This window comes from Orcinus orca, chromosome 1, assembly GCF_937001465.1.
Source record: "Orcinus orca chromosome 1, mOrcOrc1.1, whole genome shotgun sequence".
Lineage (NCBI taxonomy): Eukaryota > Metazoa > Chordata > Mammalia > Artiodactyla > Delphinidae > Orcinus > Orcinus orca.
In genome coordinates, this window is record NC_064559.1 from 43,661,364 (window position 1) to 43,679,731 (window position 18,368).

General features: G+C 41.5%; 1 protein-coding gene across 2 annotated transcripts in view; it reads right to left on the reverse strand.

Moving 5' to 3' along the window:
* PTPN14 (protein tyrosine phosphatase non-receptor type 14) overlaps positions 1-18,368 on the reverse strand; it is a 167,911-nt gene that overhangs the window by 104,646 nt on the left and 44,897 nt on the right. The gene's annotated exons all lie outside the window — the stretch shown is intronic.

Sequence of the window (18,368 nt, forward strand, 5' to 3'; positions counted from 1 at the left end):
CCCGCTGCGGAGCACAGGCTCCGGACGCGCAGGCCCAGCGGCCACGGCTCACGGGCCCAGCCGCTCCGCGGCATGTGGGATCTTCCCGGACCGGGGCACGTCCCCCGCATCGGCAGGCGGACTCCCAACCACTGTGCCACCGGGGAAGCCCTTATTTTAATATTTATACTTATTTTCTTATTTACTTTATTACTGGATGATAGAAAATGGAGTGAATATGCATTTAATTATTAACTAATTATAAATTAGTAATTAATGATTAACTACTCAGCAATTTTTCAAAAAAAATTAATACATGAATTTTTTAATGCACTTAAAATCACAACTCTATCCTTTTTTCACCAGATATTTAGACAGATGTGGGGAACCACCCTACAATCATTTTGTTCCTTAACAGAATTCTTGATGCAGAAGCCCATCACCAAATTACAGATAATTTAACTTACTAATAACAAGATTTACTGACACCCGGATGTCCCACCAAATGGCAGCGATGACATTACTGCCATGGACAACACGAGAACAAAATAACAACAGTAAAAGCGGCTTTACCATTCCGCCCTGTGCCAGCAATTCTCTCACTGGGAGGCTCGTTAAACTTATCTTCCAAAGAAGCCAGAAACATCCACACGGTCTCTCTGTTCAACTTTCTGTTCTCCATGAAGTGCAAAGGACTATCTCTCGCTCATATGATTGTTCTGTTAATTTGATTCCCTAAGTCAGGCAGCCTTTATGCCCTTTATCCACAGAATTACCTCTGAGCGCCCTGACACTTGGATAGACAAACAGGAATAATTACTTGTAGGCATTCTTGCATTCATAAGTTAAATGGCTTCAATATTTAGAAATCACTCCTTGTCAGTACCCCCCGGCCTCACAGAGGTTGTCAGGACACAATCCTACAACACAGTAAAACACACTCCTGAGACTCCCTCGGCCGTTCTTTGATGCCTGCCCTCGGCACATTCCTTAGCGTGACAGGTACGTGTTTTATGATGGCTTAAAATACTAGAGACTTGGGCTTGGTAAAATAGATTAACATTTCTAAATCACTTTATGTTGGCAGAGTATCATGTTTACCTGCAAGGTAGGCCAACCTGATGATCTCCTGGTATCTGCGGAAAAAAATATGGAGGGACCCACCCAGAAAAGAAAAACAAAAGAGTATCAGAATTTAAATACAGAGTCCTTAAGAGTTTACTACTCCCACATTCCATCAACTTGCTAAAACACAGGGCAGAAGACACCAAGATTCAACTCCTATATTAGCTAGAGAGCCTCAAAGAGAGAAAAATATTTGCTCTGTGGGCACAAGTCACATTTCTCATCCTGGGCCGGGCACTTTACATTCGGGTGTGTCTCGCCTTGAACACCTAGGAAGGAATGTGGCTGGCTTGGTGCACTTTTATCCCAGGCACCACTAAACACAATCTCAGCTACATATTTGACATGACACAATCCACAATGCAGTTAGTGAGATAAAAAGTAAACTGCACAACAATGTGTACAGATGATCAGTTTTTATAATAAATAAATAAATGGGAAAAAATATATAACTTCACCAAAATGACTGTTATCTCAGGGCTACATGGTGATGGTATCAAACGGAACTCTTATTTTATATTTCATACATAGTCATCCCTCTGTATCCGCAGGGGGGTTGGTTCCAGGATCCCAGCAGATACCAAAATTCGAGGATGCTCATGTCTCTTATATAAAATGGCATAGTGTTTGCAAAGAACCTATCTCGTATACTTTAGTTCATCTCTAGATTACTTATAATACCTAATACAATGTAAATGCTATGTAAATAGTTGGCCAGCTTGGCAAATTCAAGGTTTGCTTTTTGGAACTTTGTGGAATTTTGTTTTAAAAAATATTTTCAGTCCAAGGTTGGTTGAATCCGCAGATGCAGAACCTGTGGATACAAAGGGCCAACTGTATTTCTGAATTGTTCTAACATTTTACAATTGCCTTATTTTTGTAAATAAAGATTCTTTTAAAATATATTAGCTACAGAAAATATCAGGTGCAACATCTGACAATCTGGCAACACATCTCCTAGAAAATACCTATTTTAGGTTTAAAGAACTTTTAAAATCTTCAATTTGCAAGACACTTGCCAGGTAAAGTGTCAACAAAAAGGTTATAAGAAAACTGGTCTGGTCCCTCTAAAAGTCAGTGTCCCGAAACAAGAGCTGAACAGGAGGGATTGGAGGCAGGTTGGTCTAGAGTAAGAGAAATTCCGGAGTTATAAAAGCAAAATGCAATGTGTGAGCCTTAAGCAAACCCAGGTTGGAAAAAAATAGTTATCAAACACATGAGACCATCAGGGAAATCTGAAATAGAGAGTAGAAATGAGATGATACGAACATATGCTGGTTAATTTTCTTCTGTTTTTAATAGTGGAATTGTGGTTACGTAGGAGAATGGCTTTAGGAGATGCCAGTGGATATATTTAGGGGTAAAAAGACACTCACGTGACGAGAGGAGGGAGAACTGCAATTGAGCTGAGCGGTTCTCTCTAAGAGCCAAAGTTTAATCTCAGGGAACAGAACATTCACAAACCTTGGTGTGAGAACTGGATTCACCCAAAGAGGCCTGGAGTGAGTGCCCAGTTACTAATCCTCAGTTTACTCATCTGGAAAGATAACCTCTGCCTCAGTCTACTCATCTGGAAAGATAACCCCTACCCCAAGTTTGTGAGGAGTTAATGAGAAAATGTTTCCGGGGTGCGCTCAGTAAGTGTGGGCGTGTTCCCTTCCTATGCCCCTCACAGAGCGGGTGTGAAAAGGACTTGAGTACCTTGCCACCTACCGTGGACAAACCCTTTTAAATAGAAAAAAGGCAAAACAAAGAATATAGAGTTTAACATGAAACAATGACAATTCCACAGGGAAACTTGACCAAGTGTAAAACAAACCATGGACTCTCCCAGAACTGCTACCTTGTCATTCCCCCAACTGACATCTGGAGCAGAAAGGAACTGGTCATTCGACGAAATGTCCCATTATAAGCCCATTCTCAGTGGGTTAGAAGACTGTAGGCTTCTCCTTAATCCCTTATCTCAGTCAATAACATGTGTATAGTGTCTGGTGTCAGCAACTGGCTTTTTGGGGTTTTTTTTTTTTTTGGTAGAAGATTGATTCTAAACTGCCTTTGGGGGACTTCCCTGGAGGTCCAGTGGTTAAGATTCCATGCTCCCAATGCAGGGGGCCTGGGTTCAATCCCTGGTCAGGGAACTAAGAGCCCGCAAGCCGCAGCTAAAGATCCCACATGCCGCAACATTTAATTAACATTTAATTAAAACTAAATAAATAAATAAACTGCCTTCGGTCCTATAATCCACTAGGCTGTGTCTCTACAGCTGCTAGCGTATCCCAGTCTCTCTCACACTGAAGAATCGCCCATAGGTGTCTTGGTTCCCAATCAGAATCCTGAAGGGAAAGATCTGTGTCAGATTCTCTGTCAGATTCAGCTCTGTGGTCTCCTGTGACCCTAAAGTGGAGTTTTGTACATGGCAGAAAGCTAAATAAATATTTGTTGTTACAATGAAAGAAAGAGTGAATCCTAAAAATAGTTGAGATTTTGAAACCAAGGTAGGACAGGGGCCTCCAGGTGACCCCAGTGAAACTTGAGGAATCTGAAGCCTCAGATAGGACTGACTTGGAGGCGCTTAAGAGAGGCTTAAAACTGTGGAGAAATGGGATGAGAAGTTATTCAGCTCACTGGTGCTTTTTGGGGAAAAAATTTTACCCAGATTTTGAAAAGAACATTCCCACCACCCAAGTTTCCCTTCTCCAGCCCTTAATGTGCCTTGTCCTGGGGGTGGTCTCGAAGACTAGAGAGATGCCATATCCCCTGGAAGTTCTGTGAGAAAACTACAGAACTACCGATTGGATAGTATTCTAGTGTGCCCATGACTGCCGAAAGCAATTCGTTGGGATATCTGCTGGGTAAACACCACACTTAAAGGCCTTTTATGGAATAGGCAACAGTGAGAGAGAACATACAGAAAGCTTCAAAGTCACTTCTAAAACCCTCTCCTAACTAGCCCATCAGATTCCCCAAACCTCTAATATGTATATATCCATCTTTGACTATCAGCTGTGAATTTCCAGTACCCTGTACTCTTCTTTTTCCTAAACATATCAACGAAAACCCTGTAAGTTGAAAACACAAAGCAAAGACAGCTTTCTCATAATACAGAAAAAATTGTTTGGCTGATTTAATAAATCTTTAAATAAGCTGGGTTAAAAGTAGAGAGATCTTTCATAATGTCAACCAAATACAGCTTAATCTTCTTTATTGATTTACCTGTACAGTCTTTAGAAAAATGAAAGACAGAAATTAAAACCCACATCTTCAAGATGGTCATCACACTTTCTCTTGATTTCCCATGCTATATTACACATACTTGACTTTTTTTTCTCCTAAATGTGAGTTCTGAAATCACTAGCAGAAGCTAACTGCTGTTCAGCTGCATTCTTTATTTACCAACAGCCTCTGGAATTTTTCCAGTATTCCATATTATTACAACTCCCAAGCACACCTCACAGAACTATGTAACCCTGGTCTGGGTGTGAGAAAGGAAAAATTGATGTAACTAGCCCATCCTGTGTATAAACCTGCATAAGGCACAGCTTAGTTTTGAAAAATACTATGTCCTTTTCCTAAGGAGAGTTTTAAGAAAGGATAGGGCTAGAGGGGATGAAAATGTCTTCTCTGATTCCCCCTTTAAAGAATAGCAGACAGGAAGTTCATTTTGTCCAGTGAAAAATCAGACTATTAGTTTCTACTATAAATTTGATATATACCCATATATCAAATTATTTTTAGCCAAGTAAAAGTTTTGTGCAAGGTCTAAAACACAAATCTCTAACTTTTAGTTGCTAAATAACTACAACAACAAAAACAGAATGGTCACCTTTTAAAATCCCTTCATTTCTCTCCTACTAACTCACTCTCAAACGTTCAACGGTGAGATGGAGAAAAATGTGTCCCAAAACACATTTTCCAACATTCCCAGGCACTAACCATGTGGTTCACCTTTCAAGCCTTTCTTAAGCTGTATTTAAGGTGAGAAGAAAGATTCCTGCTATAGAACCCCATCACAGGGATACCTCACCTACATGAAAGGTAGCTACACAGCAACATCTATGTAGAATATCACTGAAAATCAGGAAATGGAGCCCAAACTGCCTTTGAGCATTCATATATCACAAAGCCCTTAAGTCCAACAACATACACTTTTGCTTGGGGAAACAAAACACACCCTCATAGTTCATTCACTGTAACCTTACATACCTTGCTTCTTAGCCCTTAGCAGATTGTAGATAAGGAAAAGCACCTTGACGGGGCACAAAATTGGCAATGAGAGAGGTGACAGGTAAACTGTAAAAATAAGCCCTCCACAGCATGGAAAGCTGTACTGAAAACACCCTGTAGTAAATGGGAACGATTAAATAACATCCAGCGGACTCCGGTTAAGAAGGCAGAAAATGAATATATATATATATATATTTTTTTTTTTTTTTTTTTTGGCTGTACACGGGCCTCTCACTGTTGTGGCCTCTCCCATTGCGGAGCACAGGCTCCGAGGCCATGGCTCACGGGCCCAGCCGCTCCGCGGCATGTGGGATCTTCCCCGACCAGGGCACGAACCCGTGTCCCCTGCATCGGCAGGCGGACTCTCAACCACTGCGCCACCAGGGAAGCCCTGAATATATTTTTAAACAGTCCCATTCATGGCGGTTAAGAAGGCAGAAAATGAATATATTTTTAAACAGTCCCATTCATGGTGGTTAAGAATAACAAGTAAAAAAAATGGTTCTTGAGAGGTAAAGCTTCCATCACCTGGAATCACTTTTTTCCCTAAGCAAGTGGCTCCCTATCTTTTATTCCTGCTCTAACACTCAGAAGCAAACCAGTTTCAAGAACTGGTTGCAAGAACTGCCATTTTTAACTGGGGGAGAGGGAAGGGAGGGGGAGAGAGGAGGGGAGGGCGGAGAAAAGGGAGAAAGGAGGGGAATGGAGGGAGAAGAGGCCTGCAGAAGGCAACTCTGGGAAAACACGGAGTTGAAAAAGCCCCCCAGGTAAATGTTTCAAAAAATCATTTCCCCACCCCCTGCTTTCTGAGGTTTCTAGAGAGACATGATCTTCCCACAAGAAGGACCTTAAAATGTGAAATTTTCCATTTTTCACGTTACTGAAAACTTTAAGGCGTTGAAAGTACATCTTGAATATAAATAAAATAATATGTCGTCAGGATTTGCTTAAAAGGAACGGGGTGGGGGAACTGTGCGCGAAGTGGTGGAGGGGGTTTGGTTACAGATGACGCAGTGCTGGCCATGAGTTGACAACTGTTGAGGGTGGGAGCCAGGTATGTCAGGGCTCATACCACTCTCTACAGTTTTGTGTGTGCTTGAAATTTTCCGTATTTAAAAGCTGGCAGGTTTTTTTTGTTGTTTGGTTGGGGGTTTTTTGTTTGTTTTTTTAATAAAGAAGTATTTCTTAAATGGTACTTTGTAAAGTAACCTGGTATAACAGTGCCCACTCTGCAGAGGTGTTTTACAGAAAAAAAGGGTCAGATTTTTCCCTCTACCCTAAATCCCTCTTGCCCTTCCAAAATAAAACTTGTATTTAACTAGATCAAATTGAGAGTAGGAGTTTTTAATTTCATTTTTAGAAGATGACAGGAAAAGTTTTGTAGGTAAAGTGACAAGTTGGATAGAATACAGAGAACCATCAATCAGACCTAAGAGAAGGGATTCTTCTCTGTCCAACTTGCATAATCACCTGTATCAAAATACCTGACTCGGGCTTACTCCTCAAATGAGCTTTCTCTGTTTATTCATGCCAGGAATGCTTTGTCCTAAGAGACTCCACCCTTCTTTGGGAGACCGTTGAATCTGCAACTCTCAATTCCAGTTCCTTCTTCTGTCAGTGTCTACACCCATGGTGATGTGTGTCCTGGAATGTCAGAGCTAATCACAGCCCGGAACCAGAACAGGAGATTCCTGCATGTGTCAGAACCCCAGGAAGGCAACAAGGGGCACCTCCATGTTTAAAGGGGATATACGATGCCGGGGTACCCTGCTGAGCTTTATCTCCAAAAGCCCTATGAGATGGCTGTTCCTAATACCCCATTTCACAGACTAGGGCATCGAGGCTGGAGAGGTTAAGAACTTGCCCAAGAACTTGCTAGGTACTAATGACAGTATCTGACCCACCACATTCTTATTCAATGAACCATTCTAATAATATCCGGAAAGTGGGTTGGAAACCATGACCTGGTGATATAAAAATAACAACGACAAAAGCAAGCCACCACATTCTATAAGGAAGACTGCGACATGGCATCTGCAGTCTGCCTCTGCGAGCCCACAGTGGACTCGACTCAGCTACGGTGGAGATGGATCCTGAGGCAGGGGACCCATCTTCAGCCCTAGGATGTCATATCCAGAGGGCACGGCAGAAGAATCAGGGTCCTGTTCAGGTCACACCACCGCCACCCCCAATGCCTCTTACCTAGACGGCTTTCCTGCTACAGTCCTGGTCTGTGGTCTGTGCCGCCCAGTGTGGGTAATCCTAGCAGGTCACACACAACCTCTTCAAAAACCAATTTCAGAAACAATCGCAAGAGCAGCCGGAGAGGTTTTTCCAGCCGGGTCAAAGGACTCACTTGTCAAAACAAAAGAAACTGGCTGAAGGTAAACACACCTTCAACTTGCTTCACCCTCCTCTGGGATTTGCGCCCTGAGGGCACAAAGCCCACGAAGAGAGGGGCTCTTCCTGAGAGGCTGCTGCAAGTGACGTCCCTCGGCCAAGTTTCCACACCTCCCTTTCCTCCGCTTCCTTCCTGCCCTGAGTTCCCTCGACTTCCCTCACAAGTCCAGGGCTTTCGGATGGGAGGACTCATCTGTGTCACTTCCTCTCCAAACATAAGCGGGGGCCAGAGCATCTCTGCCAGTTCTCTCCCCCTGGGTCTGTGCATCCAGTGCCCGGCTTCCCTGGGGGCGCTGTCTTGTTCCTGGGTTTCTCCAGCCCCACCAGTGAGCCTCTCCCCGATGTGGAGTAATTTCCACGCACAAGCCATTTATAAGCTCTATCACCATGGCTCAGCTGCCTTACTTTCTGCATTCATAACATGGGGGTGATAAGAGTCCCCCTGCAACACACAGAGTTGTTGGAGGACTTATAGGAGTTATTACTATACAGGGTGCTGGTCCAGCGCCTGGCATATGGTCGGCACTATGTATGTTTACTCTCACTGCCCTTATTATTGTTGCTATTTCACTAAATATTGCAGAAGCCCAAGGAAACCCAAAGTACCTGCTAAGTCCCAGAAGAGAAAAAAATCTGCTTTACAACAAGCCAATAGTTACAGAATGTTTAAAGTTAAGGCTATTCATCATAAGGAGACAGACCATGAATGAAAAGCAACTACAGGTCCCACTGATTGGGAACCGTGACAGGGTGCCTAGTGGGTTTCAGATATGTGACCACTCCAGTGAGTCAAGAATACAACCAAGTGGGTTCTAAAGTGTTATAATGCAATCACTTCTTCAGAGCCAAGATGCTGACTCCGGGGGGAGAAAGAATGAAAACAGGTATGAACTAGTGTCAGCTGTTAAAGAGTTGCATAATACCAACTGATGTAACCAAATGTTAATTACTAATGGGAGAAAACGAAGCTTCTAAATAGATGGTCATGCGACACATACGTCCCTTCATGTAAGAAGACTACGTACACACATGCACGGCAAACCCATCCTAACTGTCCTTTCTTCTCTTTGTCCCCTACCTGGTAGGTAGACACATACACACACCTTAAGTGGGTACTTGGTAAAACTTATGTTGTACTAAGTAGCTCTCAGTAACAGTACAAAGAAAAGGCATCTGTCTACCTCTAGCAGAGTAGCTTCACTGTTGTAAAAACAATTTGTTCTCATCCTACGATTCCTGTTACCATCAGTGACCTCAAACCTGAAGATCTGCTCAGCTGCCTGCATCTCGCGGAGCAAGTCTGAGCCTCAAGAGACAAGACGCTGTCCGTCTTGTCTCTCCCCCTGCATGGGGGACGTCTGTGCCCTGTGGGACGTGAGCCTGGTAAGGACCAGGAGGGCAAATGTCAAGTGCTTCAGTTCTCAAGTGGGACGTTTAGCTCTTAAAAACTGAAAAACGTACACATGTACACTTTCTAACAAATACATATCTAATAAATGCAGCGAAGACTATACAGAGTAAATCTCATTCAAGAGGCCCCCCTTTGCTCTCTTGATTTATACTTATGTTTCAAAATGTTAAGGATTTCAAATTTCCCTAGAAATAAACACCATCTACTGAAATCTTTGTACATAAGCAAAAAAAAAAAAAAGAAAAGGAAAGGAAAGAAAAAGAAATTCCTGGGAAAATAAATGCATCTGTTCTTCAACTAGATTGTAAGAGGGCAGGAACCAACAATGTTTTACACAACTTTTGTAACCCCAAATCCTTCTGCACTATAATTAACACATACTCTGACTCAGTAATGCCACTTTGGGGAAACTAATTGGAAATAAAAGCAATGAATCTTAAGGATTACATATAAGGATGCTGCAGTAAACATCATCTGTAGTAGAGGGTGGGAACTAAGAACAGCCCAACCCAAATAAATTCTGCAATTGCCGCATTATTTGGGGTATTATACAGTTATTAAAAAATTAATAACGTCTGAACCTATGAACTCAGAGCAACAGCCATGAAAAATTCTGTAACTATTGGCTTGTTGGAAAAGTTGCAGAGTAATACGTAAGGGAAAGACAAAGCAAAGCCAGTCATCTTGCACGTGTTTATGCTTATATAAGCTTGGAGAAAGGTGTAGAGCATTTCCATCCATCCTCAGAAGGATGAAAGGGGCAGCTGAACATCCACTTTGTCTTTAGTCTTTGGAGTATTAATATCTTATTAGACCAGAAAAAGGTATTTTAAACCACTTAACCTCTGCCTCTTCTAAATTCTATATGAAGGCAATTTGGAAGAAGTCCTCCTTCAGGAGTAGTATTACATCAGCTATCATGTATCATCTCAGCTAGAGTATTATCTGAGTGATTACTATGTGCCAAAATTGGGCTTAAGACTTTTGCAGGCCTCATATCATTTAATCCTCAAAATCCCTATTTACAGATAAGAAAACTGAGACTACATAACCTGTAGACTACATAACCAGTCCCAAAGCCATCAGGTGGCAGAGACTCCCTCCAAGCCCAGTCTTTCATCATTAGATTATACTGTAAGATGCACATTTGCTATCTATGTCCTCTTCATAAATATCGATATTTAGCACACTGTCTCATTAACCACATGGCTTTCAGCATCATATATAATCATCCCTTGACTAAAAGCAAAAGGAAAAAAAGAAAATTGCTTGGGATCAAGCATTCCTTCTCAAAATTAGAACTGATTAAAACCACTTAAATCTTGGAACTTGCACGAGTTTTCATTCTTTTGAATTATTAGAGTTCAAAATGTCATTCTTTTTCTACTTTAAAACTTTTAATAATCTTTAATACTTTCTGATTATAAATTCATTATAAGAAAATTGGAAATCATAGAAAACTAAAAAATAAAAGTCACCCATAATGTCCCCATCCAGAAATCAATTTAAAACTTTTGTATATTTTATCCAATTCTTTTAATTAAGTGTATTTTAAATTTGTTTACATAGTTGGGATTGTACAACACTGAGATTTTTCTTTTGTCTGATTCCTACTTATTATTTTCCCATATTACTAAAAATTTTTCAAAAACAAGTTTAAACTGTTACATAATATTCCATGGGATAGATCAACATTTATGTACTCATTCTCCATTGCTGAAATGTTAGGTTGGTTCTGATTTTTTGCCATTGTTCTAAAAGATTTGCCTAGACCTCTGGTCCTTTCTTTAGGTTAGATTCTTAAGAAGGAGTGTTATCAACTCAAAAGCTATACGTTTTTAGAAGTCTCATGGCGTACTCCTAAATCGATTCCCAAAGGACTGTAAAATGCACAAGCCATGACAAATTGCTAAGACTTCCAATTCTTTACCTGTAAAATGACTGAAATATTGTGTTTTCTTAAATACTTTCATTAAAAGCTGCATAAAGTAAACAGAAAGGAATCAAACGTGGAGTCAAAAGAACCAAGACCAGGTTAAAGCTTTTTTCTCTTACAGGGTTGTCTTCAGCACGACTCCCCAAAAGGCAGAAAAGCTTCAGTAAAGGAAAATTTCAACCCACAAGGGATACATCAAAGCCCCAATGCCCCCATGTGACAGGAGGTCTGGGCAACAGAATGCATCCCAATACCCAACCTGCAATAAATGGGATCCCTTCTCTCCAGAGCTACAGTGCTGTGTCCCATACCACGACTTCAGAAGCAGCAGTTCTAAGGATAGCTTTTGAGAAATAGAACATGTTGCCCCCCATCAAGTGGGAACTATGGAAGTTACTTGGCCTGAACATCAAATGACTGTACTTCCTTATATTTATATATCATTTCCTCAAAAACTATTATTCACTCAGCACAGACTACTAATTGTGGGAAATCCCAAAGAACAAGTAAAGACACCCTCTCTGCCTACCGAGTCGTAGGAAATGCCAGGTAAGGCTAAAACCAAGAGCAGCAGATACACTGCGCAGCTGGGAAGAGATTAGCCCAGACAGAGCAAGGGCAAGACAGAAAGAAGGAGTAGATGAACATGCACACCAACCATCTGGAGACCTCTAGGCTTCAGGATAACTTACAAAAGGTAGAAAGGGAAATGACAAAGGTTCGTGGCTCAAGAAGACCTTCAAGTATGCAGAGGATTTTGGCTAAACGTTCTGTCCAAGCTCATTTTATTTCACATAAACACAATAGTTAAGACAGAAGAAACGGAAGGTCCAAACACAGTCAGCACAAGAATAAAAATTAGAATACTCTATGGATCTTACTATCACATACGATATTTTGAAACTGTTCCATTTACCCAAACACTGGAACCATAGTCATTAGTTCTCAAGAGCAGTTATGTCAGAACGGTAAATGGTAATACAGCAGCTAAAACAGGCAAGAAGTGAAGAATGAAGATCCCATTCTACTACCTGCTCCTGGACACCCTGAAGAGAGAGTGAACTGACTTGGAAAAATGAGATGACACTTAGTCACTTATATACAAGGTTAGAACTTTTAGATGGTGGCTAAACACATCAAAGAAAAATTACCCAGGGTGACCATACTTCAGTAACTCATTCCAGTAACAATCTTCACTGTGTTGAAATTTCTCCTTTGTAAAATATACTTAAATCTCTGGTTCTAATTTTATCCATTTCCTCTTAAAGTCTTTCACCTTGAAAAGGGCAACTGGGAACCATCATCTCTACATCACACCTTCAAACATTTAATACTTAGTATGACATGCACTGCCTCAGATTCTCCAACTTAAATCATCTTTCCTTTCTTACCTTCTCTTTTTAGGTTCATCGCCCTTTAATTATCTCTGTAGTTCCCTATTAACTCTAAATTCTTATTTTCTTCTAGTTGCAGAAGTAAAATAAGACAAGTTATCTTTACAACCTATCTCATTTTCAACAGAAAACACAGAGCACACAGGTGGAGTTTTCCCATATCTTCACTAGAAGGAAAAGATCTCTCACTAGAAGAAGAAACCAAAAAACAAACCAACCAACCAACCTAGTCCTGTTCTCATTTGTATCACATAAAGAAGAATGGGACAAACGAAAAAGAAAGTATAAAATAGGTCTGGAATATGTAGGTTTAACTCCTTGCTCTGTCTGGTTACTTTAGTCCAGTCAATAATTAGAAATTTAGAGCCAGAAGCTAGGAGATCGCTGAGTTTAACTGAAAAATCACTTCCCAACTGAAAAATCACTTCAAACCGAGGAGGAGAACAAGACTTATATGCTAAAAGCTCCATGTTTGATGAAAGTAGGGGATTTCAGAAACCCCGCAACAAAAGATACAAATCCAGAAGGAAAAAAGCCGGGAGAGCAGGTTAAATTGGCCCCCTGTTCGCCTACCTCTGGGAGGCACAAGGTAGCAGGTGTTCTGTTTTGCGTGGCGAGTGTGTAGGTTGTGAGTAAGGAAGATGCGGAAGTAGGGCAACTGCTTGAATGTCTTTCTAAGGAAGTGTTACTCCTCCCGGTCTAGCTGGAACAGGAAGTCGGAGGGCTCCAAGAGGGAGGTCTCCAGGAGGGAAGGAGGAAGGGAGAGGGGTGTGAAATTATCTGACAAGATTGGATCATGTGGAAAGCTGTGTAAGAGGCGTTTCATAAAGCCATTAGAGGTGTGTGGGAAGACTTAGATGTTTAAAGAAAACCAAGCAAAGGAAAAGGTGAAGCATTTACCAACCCAAGGAGAAACAAGAATGTGTTCGAAAAAGAAAATGCAATCTCAACACCACACTTGGCTTAGTTGTAACCATTACTTAACATATTTATACTGAATAGAAAGCAGTGGACTGAGTCTAACCAGAGTATTCATGCTGCTAATCATTCTGGAAGGATGGTGGCAAGGAAGACTCGGTGTAAGTGAGATCAAGTCCTTACCACTCACTGCCACCACCACCAGCATCCGAGCTAACATTACTGAACACTTTCTGTGTTTTTTATTTTTTAAACTACTGAGCACTTATTAGTTGGCCTCCTGTCTCTCCCAGGAGTCAGGAGGCTGCCACACACAAAAGGCACCATGCAGCCTCCCAGACTGAGAAAAGAGGGATGTTTCTCTAGGAAGGAAAGGTCCCCTTGAATATCCTGAAGCCAGCCTTTGGAATTCCTTCAGTGAGAAGACGAGCATCTCGCTCTGTTTCAGGAAGTCTGTGGTAAACGCCAGGAACAGGGACCCATTAGAAGAGACTAGATGAATAAAGAAGGGCCCATGGACACTGAGCTGGAAGAAGTGGACCCGAAGAGAAATCTGAAATACAGCTGACCTAGACCTCCAACTCCCGATGTCCACCGCTCAAATACTAGAGGCTAATCTAAATGCAAATACAGATGGCTTTTGTACTGAGCCTAAATCCATGAAGACGGATGACCATGAGGGCTGAAGACATCCCGGCTTCATATGTAAGTGGTGATTCCTAGAGCACAGACATGTACAGATGCTGCCACCTTTATGGGTTCAATGAGTGAAGGTCAGTGAGTTCTCATCACTAAGTGTTCACGGCCAAAAGCCAAACTCCTAATTTTCCCAGAAATTATAGCTACCATTTATGGAGCATTTCCTCCACACTAAACTCTGTGCATATATTATTTCTAGTACTCACATCACCAACCTTGTACTAGGCATCATACCCATCTTATATAGATAAGTAAACTGAAGCTTACAAAGTTTAAGTAACTTACCTAAGACAACACACTAGCTAGCAGTGGAATTCACACAGTCTCCATTTGGCCATGTGGTTTCCATATTCCATAATACCTTACAGTATGAGCCTCTATTATGACTCTTCTAGAGTCTGGAGGAATACAGGGAAATTAATCTCTACCAGTGGAAATATATATAACTCAGAGCTCACGACCTACTGACAGTGTTGAATACAATTAGTTGCCACATTAGAGAAATGCACTCTTTGAATTCCTAAGGTTAGGACAAGAGGAACAAAGTTGCTAGATGACCCAGGGTCAGGAGAAAAAGAAAGAACGGAGATTAGAGGGAGTGGAGGGCTAGAAGCCAGGTCTTTGCTCCATGTGGGCCTGGCGTTTGCTCTAGACACATGCCTGGCATTTACCAGTATTGTTCCTCCTCTGTTTCAAAAACAAACTCCCTGGATCCTGACATTCCTCCCACTAATGAACAGAGGCTAATCTTGATACCGTAGGACTGACTGAAAAAAATAAACCAAAATGTGGGGAAGTTCTTAGACGTTTACATGACAAACTGGCATATTCCAAGTTTTAGCTTTGGCAGTTCTCAGGAAATCTGGAAAGGCTGACCCACTGTCACCCAGAGGCACGAACCTTCTACTTATTCATGTTAATTTGTGCACTTTGGTCAAACTCTCCAAAGCGTCTTTTCACTCTACCAACAGAATAATAAATACCAGATAAATATGTGAGGTGATGGATGTGTTAGTTAACCAGATGGGGGAAGTCCTTTCACAATATGTATGTACATCAAATCACCACGATAGTCACTTTAAATATCTTAGTTTTATATGTCAGTTAGACCCCCAATAAAGCTGATATTTTTTAAAGTTTTTAATAATACCAGAAAAAACTATATGCTTTTATATTCTCATGCGTAAATGCAGAAGTGAACACAAATTGCACTGCACCCACTCCTCTTAAGCTAATGCCAATATTAAAACAAATTCAGCCAACAAGGACCTGCTGTATAGCACGGGGAACTATACTTGATAATTTGTAATAACCCATAAGGGAAAAGAATCTGAAAAAGAATATATATATATACACACACACACATACACAAACACAAACACACACACACACGTATGTATAACTGAATCACTTTGCTGTTCACCTGAAACTAGCACAGCATTGTAAATCAACTATACTTCAATAAAAAATAAAATGTACTGAAAATGACATCTATGTAGACGCATTTATTAAATAATTCGAGTTGCCAGAAAAAAAGAGAAAATATCTATAAAAACATATAGGAAACAAAAAAAGGTACCCAATTAAAGAAAACTAAGAGAACAAAAGTAGAACCAGACATTTTTGTAGTACAAATATTGAAAAAGCTAGAAAGTTTTTTTGGAAAATGTTTAGACCTAAGTGTATCATTTTCACTGCAATCTTTTACCTATAAACATAAAGGGGAGTTTTTTAAATTAATTTTTATTGTACTATAGTTGGCTTACAGTGTTGTGTTACTTTCTGCTATAAATTTTAAAAAATAAATAAATTAATAAAATAAAATAAATTCAAGTAAATTATGCCTATTTGCCAAGGCATATCCTAAAGTCACCGATTCGTGGGTAGTTCACATATGACTAGAGAAAGGAAAGGAAAAGGAAGGAAGGACCAAGCAGGAGACTTACTGAGAGGTCTCAAAAAATAGACTAGAATTAAGGAAGGTGAATCAAGGACTGTGAAATCCAATTATAAAAGCAATAGGGAAAAACCTTAAATCAACCTACCCTTTGCAAATAACATAGGAAGAAGGTAGGAAAGCATCGTGTTGCGACGTAACATGCTTAATAGTGACTTAAAGAGAAGCCGGCTTCGGGGGAAGGCCTCTCTCTGACATGCCTGGGAAGAAGAGGCAGAGGATGCTGTGGGTATGGTGTTCAGGCCACATAATCAGCTGCATCTGAGGGAGGGAGGGCAAGGGTAAAGCACTGTAGTATGGCTTTCCCACTCTGCCACGACATCCCTCCAATAGTCCAGGCAGAGTAACGAGGGCAAACGGATACAAAGCAGAGCTGGGACCAGAAGTCCACACCTAAGCACTGAACCCATTCAGCCCAAAGACCTCACCTTTACGAGAGGATGCTACTGGTGACGTGGGGGAGAAAGTGAAGGCTCTGTGTACACCATACAGCATTTAAGCCAACCTCTGGAACAGAAGAACATTTCTATCCAAACATGAATTTTGTACTGACCACAGGCCATCTTCCCACTTATGAGCCAAGAGAAGTAAATAAGAGTCAAATTTGTTGTCTCTATTAAATTAAGGTTATATTTTAGGACAATGGCCTAACCCACATTTTTAAAAGAAATTCATTATTGCAAATATTTATCAAGGACCTACAATGTGCCAGGCACCATGCTAGATAGTACAGATAAAACTATTTAAAACAGATACGGCTGTGCTGTCCTCAAGAAGCCCGCCTACCATAAAACACCTTAATCTCTAAAACAACTGTCTGTACAGGCACTCAAAAGACTGAAATCACTAATGCATCCAGGCAGGGCAGTATCATAGCTGAGCACGTAAAAATCACCAAATAATGCACTGGCATAAGTCTCATCTTTTTTTCTTAGGGACATCTGCCCTTCTTTAAATGTCAAATACCAGAACACTAAGGAATACCGTTAACTTTCACTTATCCAGCTCATTTCCACTGAGTCACCCTGCAGACACTGCAGATACCAAGATGAGTACAGTCCGGTTCTTGTCCTCAGGAAGCTCATAATCTAGTGAGGATGATTTGTTAAGAATCAGAGAGGGCAAAGAGCATTCTCTGGAAAGAGTTTCGAGAGCTGTGTTCAAGAAGATTTTTGCAAAACTGACACAGAGTAATATTATTGCCTTTTTCTCCTTACAAATTTCCCCACTGCAAGCTCTGACATCAGAGCAGGCTCTTGACCTCTCTGCTATGGTGGAATGTACTTCATCAAAACAAGCTTGCTGCCACTTCTCAAATTACGAAATTCACTCTCCCCTCCCACTATGGCATTCAAAGACATCTGAATTTTCCCTGGTCTATGGTGTGGCTAAAGGCTGCTCCCAAAGACTAAATAAGGTGATATGAAGAAGGCCCTTTAAGATATCTGGTCTGGGCTTCCCTGGTGGCGCAGTGGTTGAGAGTCCGCCTGCCCGTGCAGAGGACACGGGTTCGTGCCCTGGTCCGGGAAGATCCCACATGCCGCGGAGTGGCTGGGCCCGTGAGCCATGGCCGCTGAGCCTGCGCGACCAGAGCCTGTGCTCCGCAGTGGGAGAGGCCGCAGCAGTGAGAGGCCTGCGTACCACAAAAAAAAAAAAAAAAAAAAAAAAAAGGTATCTGGTCTGTGCCTTCCTGAATACCGTGGAGAGGAAGAGGATGGTGATAATAATGATAGTGATTAATAATCGCAGATCCAATGGACTCAGCATTGACTATGTATCAAGCATTGTGCTAAGCAGTCTCAGCTCATTGCCATTTAATGCTCATGAGAGCCCTACGGGACAGGTCTATTATTTAATCCCCAGTTTACAGATGAGAAAACTGAGGATTGAAGAGGTGGAGACTTTGCTCAAGGACACAAAGCTAGAAAGTGGCAGAGCCGAGTCCAGGTGTTTAGCCAGTGTACCACACCCTCCCTTAGCTGCCTTTTCCCCACATGCACCAACCACCTGCAAGGGGCAGGAACCCCGCATGCCTTTTCTAATCCCCAAGCTTTTAAGTGCTATTGCCTCTGAGAGGTCCTACTTTCCAGTTGACTCCTACCTGTCTTTCAGAACTCATTTGGTATCACCTTTCTAGGAAACTTTCTAGACTGCCCCTCTCTAAGGTTTGATGTCTCTTCTCTGGATTTCCCCAGCCCATGGGCACGGGCCCTCTCTCTCAGAGAACGTGCCATTCAGTCCTGAGCTGCTCAAGGTCATGGGTCATTTCATACTCAATTTTGGAGCTCCAGAGCCTTGTGGAGTGCTTATGCAAAGCAGGCATCA